General features: G+C 46.9%; 1 protein-coding gene across 1 annotated transcript in view; it reads left to right on the top strand.

The window, feature by feature from the left end:
* The first annotated feature begins 5,029 nt into the window (after positions 1-5,029).
* The window catches only part of plch2a (phospholipase C, eta 2a), a 243,904-nt gene continuing 239,961 nt past the window's right edge, over positions 5,030-8,972 (top strand). Inside the window, 2 exon segments of the mRNA XM_034145637.1 lie at positions 5,030-5,111; positions 5,942-5,983. The gene's annotated coding sequence lies outside the window, so the exon portion shown is untranslated.

Below are 8,972 nucleotides of genomic sequence, written 5' to 3'. Positions count from 1 at the left end.
CCCTGATGAACCTGGGGGCTGTGAACCTTGTGTTCCTGGTAGGGTCTCCCATGGCAAATTGGTCTCAGGCAAGGGGCCAGACTAAGATTGGTTCAAAAGACCTCATGAAAGACGACACAGGAAGTGAGGATACCCGGCCCGGAGGAAGCCCGGGGTCCCCTTCTGGAGCCAGGCCCAGAAGGAGGACTCGTCGGCGAGCGTCTGGTGGCCGGGCTTGCCACGGAGCCCAGCCGGGCACAGCCCGAAAAGGCAACGTGGGCAACACCTCCGCTTCTCCGTCCCGCGGGCCCACCACCTACGGGAAACAGCGATGGGGTCGGGTGCACTGCCAGAAGGGTGGCAGTGAAAGCAGAGGGTCTCGACGGACCAGACCCGGGCGACAGAAGCTGGCTTTGGGGACGTGGAACGTCACCTCTCTGGGGGGGAAGGAGCCGGAGCTTGTGCGGGAGGTGGAGCGTTACCAGTTGGATCTGGTTGGGCTCACCTCTACGCACAGCGTCGGCTCTGGAACCTTACTTCTGGATAGAGGTTGGACTCTCCGGTGTTGCTAAAGGTGTGAGGCGCCGGGCGGGTGTGGGGATACTCACAAGCCCCCGGTTGGGTGCTTCGTTGTTGGAGTTTACCCCAGTGGACGAGAGGGTCGCCTCCCTACGCCTGCGGGTTATGGGGGGGAAAACTTTGTGTGTGCTTATGCACCAAACAGCAGCTCAGAGTATACGGCCTTCTTGGAGACCCTAGAAATAGTCCTGTATGGGGCTCCTGAAGGGGACTCTTTAATCTTGCTGGAAGACATGTGGGCAATGATGGAGACAGTTGGAGGGGCGTGATTGGGAGGAACGGCCCCCCTGATCTGATCCGGAGTGGTGGTTTGTTACTGGACTTCTGTGCTAGTCATGGATTGGCCATAACAAACACCATGTTCGAACATAAGGATGCTCATAGGTGTACGGTGCTCACCAGAGCACCCTAGGCAGAAGGTCCATGATCGATTTCGTTATCGTATCATCAGACCTGAGGCCGTATGTTTTGGACACTCAGGTAAAGAGAGGGGCGGAGTTGTCAACTGATCACCATCTGGTGGTGAGTTGGGTCGAGTGGCGGGGGAAGCCTCTGGACAGACCTGGTAAGCCCAAACGTGTAGTTCGGGTGAACTGGGAACGTCTGGAGGAGGCCCAAGTTCAGGAGGCCTTCAACTCACACCTCCGGCGGAGCTTTTCGGGCATTCCTGTGGAGGTTGGGGACATTGAACCAGAGTGGGCGGTGTTCAAAGCCTCTATTGCCGAAGCCGCGGCGGGGAGCTGTGGTCTCAAGGCCTTAGGTGCCTCAAGGGGCGGTAACCCTCGAACCTCCTGGTGGACACCGGTGGTCAGGGAAGCCGTCTGACTGAAGAAGGAGGCCTTCAGGGATTTGTTATCCCGGGAGACTCCCGAGGCAGTGGCAAGGTACCGACAGGCCCGAAGGGCAGCAGCCTCAGCCGTGGCCGAGGCAAAGCAGCGGGTGTGGGAGAAGTTCGGAGAAGACATGGAAAAGGACTTTCGGGCGGCACCAAAGTTATTCTGGAAAACTGTCCGACACCTCAGGAGGGGGAAGCAGGGAACCATCCAAGCTGTGTACAGTAAGGATGGGACGTTGTTGACCTCAACTGATGGAGTGTTAGGGCGTTGGAAGGAACACTTTGAGGAACTCCTGAACCCGACAACTCCGCCCTCTATGTTAGAGGCAGAGCTGGAGTATGACGGGGGATCAACACCAATCTCCCGGGGGAGGTCACTGAGGTCGTCAAACAACTCCATAGTGGCAAAGCCCCGGGGGTGGATGAGATCCGCCCAGAAATGCTGAGGGTGTTGAGGGACTGTCATGGTTGACACGTCTCATCAACGTTGCGTGGAAGTCGGAAACAGTACCGAAGGAGTGGCAGACCGGGGTGGTGGTTCCCCTTTTCAAAAAGGGGGATCAGAGGATGTGTGCCAATTACAGAGGCATCACACTACTCAGCCTCCCCGGGAAAGTTTACTCTAAGGTACTCGAAAGGAGGGTCAGGCCGATTGTCGAACCTCAGATTGAGGAGGAACAATGCGGATTCCGTCCTGGTCGTGGAACGACGGATCAGCTTTTTACTCTCGCAAGGATCCTGGAGGGGGCCTGGGAGTATGCTTATCCGGTCTACATGTGTTTTGTAGACTTGGAGAAGGCGTATGACAGAGTTCCCAGGGAGTTACTGTGGGAGGTGCTGCAGGAGTATGGGGTGAGGGGGTCTCTACTCAGGGCCATCCAATCTCTGTACTCCCAAAGCGAGAGCTGTGTCCGGGTCCTCGGCAGTAAGTCGGGCCCATTTCCGGTGAGGGTTGGCCTCCGCCAGGTCTGCGCTTTGTCACCAATCCTGTTTATAATATACATGGATAGGATTTTGAGGCGTAGTCGTGGGGGAGGGGGTCTGCAGTTCGGTGGACTAAGGATTGCACCACTGCTTTTTGCAGATGATGTGGTTCCAATGGCTTCATCGGTCTGCGACCTTCAGCACTCACTGGATCGGTTCGCAACCGAGTGTGAAGCGGCTGGGATGAGGATCAGCACCTCCAAATCTGAGGCCATGGTTCTCAGCAGGAAACTGATCCACTCCAAGTAGGGAATGAGTCCTTGTCCCTGTGTCTTTGTTATTAAAGACACTGCTGCTTCTAAAAGTGCTTCTTACAAATACAAGCTGCTTAGCAGGGTTGGGAGAGTCATATAGTTACCTGTCAAAAAGTGTAATTATTATCCTAATTATCCTCCTGATTACTTTCTGTTACTTTTGGATGACCTCAATATCAAATGCAATGCAAATAAATACAAGAGATTAGAAATATCAATAAGATGCTTTTTACTTAAAGGTGGGGTAGGTAAGTATGAGAAACCGGCTCGAGATACACTTTTTGTTATATTCCATGGAATGCTCTTAACATCCCGATAGCAATGAATATCTTAAGTGCTTTGACAAAAAATCCATAAAAAAAATTCATCTGTGGAAGCCGTAGTACTGTAAAACCAATCCGGCCGGCCCGGCTAAAATAACTGGATGGCCTACCTGCCTGTCAGCCTTCCATCTGTGCACAAACTTATCTCGTGCCCTCATTGGTCATGTGCACGTTCGTGTGTGTTGGAGGAGGGGCTCTGTAAGGAAGTGGCAGATTTTTTCTGGCTGTGTATTTTCAAATTCTAGCGATCTCGAGCTGGTTTCTCCAAAATTACCTACCCCACCTTTAAGTGTATTAAGTGTGTGTTTTCTTTAAATGTAACAGTAATCTGATTACGTAATTTTGCATTAAACTGTAAGAAATGACAGTTACCTTTGTTTTGTAACCTGTTAACGTAATCCTGTTACATGTAATCCGTTACTGTCCAAGCCTGAGGTTATCTCAATTGCTCTATTCGACACTGGACATTGTATGAATAGTTGCTCATGGTGGCTAACATTTACACTTGATATATTTGTATAAAAAAGTACACATTAGCCAACAGTTTCATATTTACACATTATATAGACACAGAGCAATATTATCATTCATTTCTATTCATGTTTGTGACCACGTGGTATTTTATCCACCAGCCCCTGCAAAAATATATGTTTTCTTTATCCGCAAAATTATTTGCTCTGTTTACCAGCTCCTCTCTGTCTGTCTGTTTGCTGCTCAGCAGGTAGTGCACAGCGGCTTTGTCAGAATCTTTTTTCAATGTAAGGGCAGCCGAATCCAAGGCAGTAAAGCTGTGGGAAGTAGAATCAAAGCGACAAACAAATGGATGCAAATGGGATGTCAACCAAAAAAGGGTTTTCAAAATAAAAAAATAATTGCTCCCCTCTCCTCTAGCCGACTCTTTCTTTCTGTCAGCTGACCCCTGTGACCATCACAATATTAATAATGTGACTAATATCATTAAGAGTTTTAGAAAAGCAGCATTGTGTTACGGTTAGGGTTAGTCAGTCAGCTTTTTAATTCCACACAAAACTTTCACTTCCAGCAAGAATTCATGCAATTGGCTAGTCACAAGGACAATACCAAAGGTCTACTTCAAGTTGATCTGTATAATGAACACTGAGCATGCATGCCATATTTGTTTAGACACAAACATTGATGTAGTGTTGGCAAAAGATTTCTTGTGACACATAAGCTCTTAAAGAGGACATACGGTATTCTGCTCATTATCAGGTGTATATTAGTATGTAGTGTCTCTACTGGAACATGTCTCCATGCTTTAATGTTCAAAAAGCTCTTTATTTTTCTCATACTGTCTGTGCTGCAGCACCTATTTTTCACCCTCTGTCTGAAACCAGAGCCCAGTCTGCTCAGATTGGTTAGCTGGCTGGCACTGTTGTGATTGGTCAACCGCTTACAGATTTGTCGGAAATGTCCCCCCCCTAAGCCTATCACGTACAATGTGTTGGAGTGCTGGCCAATAGAAGCGCACATGTTACATAGTGATGTCACTATGTTACAGAAGTAAACAAAGGAGTCCGATGGAGGCGTTTCAAGCAGGAGGGGGAGTGTGTGGGAGAGAAACTCCCTCTGGAGAGAACACAGGGATTTTAGCCTTTGCAGACCATTTACATGCACGAAAACCTTTAGAACACACTACAGGAGAGGGAAAACCCCAAAAAGCAAAATCGGGCCTCTTTAGTACCCCAACCATATTTGATATAATCATTGGAAGCCTGAACATACCCTAAGCCTCTTATGAATGAATTAAAGCAGCTCTGTGTCACATTTGACTCACTCCTCCTATGTTATTTTGAATGAATGGGCGAAACACTTCCGACAGAATGCTTGCGTTGGAATTAGCGCGTCACATACAATCTATAGACACACACACTCCTCCTCCTGTGTCCAGGTGGAGTGTGTCTATGTGGGTTTGATGGGAACAGCAACGTGCCCTGACCTGCAGCTCAGCCCATCTGACCGCCAAGCCTTCAAACAGATCCCAACACGTCCTGCAGCCAGCCCACCACGCTCAACATGACTCACTCCCCCCCCACACACTGCACATTGTTCAGTCCTTCACATGGCGGTGGATCACATACACAACATTAAAGCATTCGACTTTGAAAGCTGGTTTTAAGGAGCCTTTCAAGCTGAGAGGTAAATACTTTTCAGGTTTATACAATCTGTATGTGGGTGGGTGTCTGTGAGTGATGGCGGAAGGCGGAGGAGGGCAAACAAAGGAACTTTAGAGAGGAGAGGTGAGGTGATTCTGAGGTGTGGTAGAACATGCCGGCAGCTGTCATGCTCCAGTGTGCGTAGACTGCAGTTTTGTCACTGCAAATTCATGTCTTGAAAGGCTTTGGGAGATTCATAGGATGTTTTATTCCAACATTTGAAATCCATTAATTCAAAAGTTTCTGTTTTATTCTTCCCTCCCTCTCTTTTATTTGTCTTTGCTTCTGCCTTCAGGTGTCTTTTCTCACAGCTGTTTGAATTATTTAATATGTGTGACGTGTTCTACATAGAAATAAAGTAACAATAATGGTATCTGAGGTAAAGTGAAATTGAGGAAGCCCTAAGGGGGCCTGCGGTGACCCTTAGTGACCCCTTATATCTACACACAACAAACCACGATGCAATCTGTACACTAATGTAGCTCCATATACTGTATATATATATGGAGCTATATTTGTGTATCTATAAGGAGCTGTTATTGACTGCAATTTCTCCACCTGTCATGTGGTGGTCATATGAGCCTCATTGATTACATACAGTCTATTACGCAACATACTGTATGTATACAACATTGGTTTACTGTGTAGGACCTTAAGGGAAACTCCACATGAAAAATGTAGTGTGTGTACGTGTTTGTGAGTGTGTGTGTGTGTGTGTGTGTGTGTGTGTGTGTGTGTGTTTGTCAAACTGAATCATTGGGTCACAGAGCCACTACAGCTGACATACTGTAATTCAATGTTTTGCTGCTTTAGGCTGCAGTCTCTCTATTGGCCACTAGGAGCTGAGTCCATGTGGTAGGAACAAAGTATTTTTTAATGAATATTTTCGTGCTTATTATTTTTGAATACAATCCGTATAGAGTGGTGCATGCAGGAAAGAGTTCTAACATGAAATGAAGGTCCCTCATCTTGAAGTCAACCTTTTTAAAACGTGTGGTTAGACGCCTGCAACTAATTATGTGGTGGACACAAGATGAAGAGTTTTGAGTGTCCGAAGCTTCTATGTGTCACAAATACTGTGGTTGCTTACAGAACACCTACAAAAGGTAATCACGCCGACACGTCCATCTTTAGCTTAGTGGTGTCGATGCACAGCCATCGACCCGTATGTAGTTTGTTTATAGCTAGGGGTGTAACGGTATCCGTATTCGTCCCGTACCGTCACGGTTCGGTACATGCAGTCACACGACGAATACGCCTTTTTTTTTACGAGTGGGAGAAAAGTCTGTCATTCAGGGCAGTATCCATTACACTATATATAATCCAGGGGGCGGTATTGCACCTAAAAGCTGTTTGCCAGCCGCCCTTAAACAACAAATGAAGAAGAAGAAAACACAACAAAACGAACAAAATAAAAGAAGAAGAAATGTTAGTATTGCGAGTTCAGATAACACAGAGGGTGTTTCTCAATGTCGAGGAGGCTTGCTTGGTAGCACATGTCTTCCGAGTCACTTCCTTCAGAAGCTAGGCAAGAATCCTTCCTGGCATTCGGAAAACGAAGAGTGGAACAGGCGAGCAAGTGTGCAGGTGTGCGTCATATGAGAGGCCCCGCCTTACATTTTCCGTCACAGATTTGGGGAAATTGGTCCATGCGCAAAGCATTGTGGGGATTTTAAGACCGCGGAGTCTACACATGTGCAGCCTCAAAATGTATCGCTACGAAGTACGCCGGCCTCGGTAGAATTCCAAGTATGCTGGACATTGGAACAGTCCTTCGGCGGCACTCGATGACGTAGTATGCTTGAAATAGTGGCTCTGGAGCAGCCTTCCTCGACATTGAGAAACACCCACAGGAGCTAGAAGACCCACCTGCTTCTTTTAAATCAGCTGTGTAGGAACATTTCAGGTTCCCTGTGTACTACAACAACGATGGAGAGCGAGTGGAGGATCGGACGAGGACGGTGTGTTGGCGTTGTTCAACAGCGGTGCGGTATGCTAATGGTAACACACGCCAAACATGCTAAATCACATCAGAAGACATAGCCCAGATTTGGCAATCACCGGAGCCCGGCAAAAGACAACAGCAGTTCAACAGCTTATCCCCGCTGCTTTTAAGAAGCCAATAGACATGAGAGCCGAGAGACCAAAAGAAGTAACGGAAGCTTTTGGGATATATATTTCAACGGCTATGCTGCACCCTTATGCAATAGTAGAGGACCCCGGCTTTTATTGATTGTGATTGACGTCATCACTGTACCACCTTATTGGTATAAAATATTTAAAATGTTCTTCCAATGACAACATGGCAGCAGCATAAAGGAATTTCATTTTATGTTATGTGATCAGTATAAAGTAAAAGCGGAAAAAGACAGATCAGTGGTTTTATCTGTGGCGCTGCAAAGAAAACCAGATAATTTCCCGTTGAACAGCACAGGACACACTGCATTTAGATTTCCACAGTTACTCCTGCAAAGAACCATGTTCCTCTATAGTTACTGGGGATCAAATCAAATCAAGTTTTATTTATATAGCACATTTATAAACGATTTTTGTGCTGTACAAATAATAAAAATACCCTACAGTAAAGACATTTTACAGCTAATACAACAGCACAGTTTGTTCAGAATATCAGTATGAGAGAAAACGACACCCTCTGTCCTTAGACCCTCACATCGTACAAGGAAAAACTTCTGGAGAAAAACCCACAGTTTAAAGGGAAAAAATGGGAGAAACCTCGGGGAGAGCAACAGAGGAGGGATCCCTCTCCCAGGACGGACAGACGTGCAATAGATGCTGTGTGTAAATCGAAGAGATAATACGTTTTACAGCGTAGGTAGATAGACCGAATTTAGGAAATGCATGTGTCTATAATAAGAAGATGAATCCACGAGGATGTCAACAACAATCCTGTGGGAGCCATCAGGGAAGCAGCATGACGAGAGCCAGGCAGGACCGCAGAGACAGGCCCAGCCACGACCCCAAGTCCACGACTTAATCCAGAACTCAGGATAGAGGATCCAGGGCAGGACCACAGCAAGAGGATCAGCCTCGACTCCGGATCCCGGCGTCGATATAGACACAAAAGAAGAACAATTTGGCTGGGTTAATCGGAACATGAGAATACACAGACACAGACAGACAGAAGGAAGAACAAGCACTCCCTTAGGATAGGTTGAGGGAAAAGGGTAGCAAGCAAGAGAGTAAGAAACAGAGGTGGAGAGGCACACGCAGGGAACAAAGGCCCCACTGGAGCCTTAGTTGGAAATTGGTGAGAGATAGGGAGGTACGCTGTGTCTACGAATCGTAACACTCCCCGGCCTGAATAAGCCACTCTGCAAACCTGTTTCCCTCTAATAAAACCTTGAGAGGTTAGAGAGGGAAAAGGTTTTGGATAGAGAGGATAGAAAGTATCGATTACAGGAGTAGAGAGTATGAGAAGTAGAGAGAGACAAGATTTAGAAGAATGAGTAGTAGTAATAACCTTATTTTTCAATATACGATCCAAGTTTTTAGGATTTAAGTGAAAGAGCAAGGACCCAAATATAGGTGAAGAGGCACAGCGTATCTACGTCAATGCAGTCTTATTAGATTATTATATCAGCTATAAGCTTTATCAAAAAGGAAGGTCGTAAGCGTACCAATAAAACGGATAGGCTATCGGCCGCCCGAACACAAACTGGAAGCCGAATTCCACAAAAGTGGAGCTTGATAAGAGAAGGCTAGAAGGCCAGAGAGAAGAAGTGAGTTTTAAGTGTTGATTAAAAAAAACCTAGGGTCTGGGCCGACCTCACATGGAGGGGCAAAGTATCCCAGAGCCTGGGGCCCGCTGCTACAAATGCTCGGT

Source organism: Trematomus bernacchii, unplaced genomic scaffold (genome assembly GCF_902827165.1).
Source record: "Trematomus bernacchii unplaced genomic scaffold, fTreBer1.1, whole genome shotgun sequence".
Classification (NCBI taxonomy): Eukaryota; Metazoa; Chordata; class Actinopteri; order Perciformes; family Nototheniidae; genus Trematomus; species Trematomus bernacchii.
Note: the sequence above shows the minus strand (reverse complement) of the source record. Positions and strands in the feature narration are given on the sequence as shown.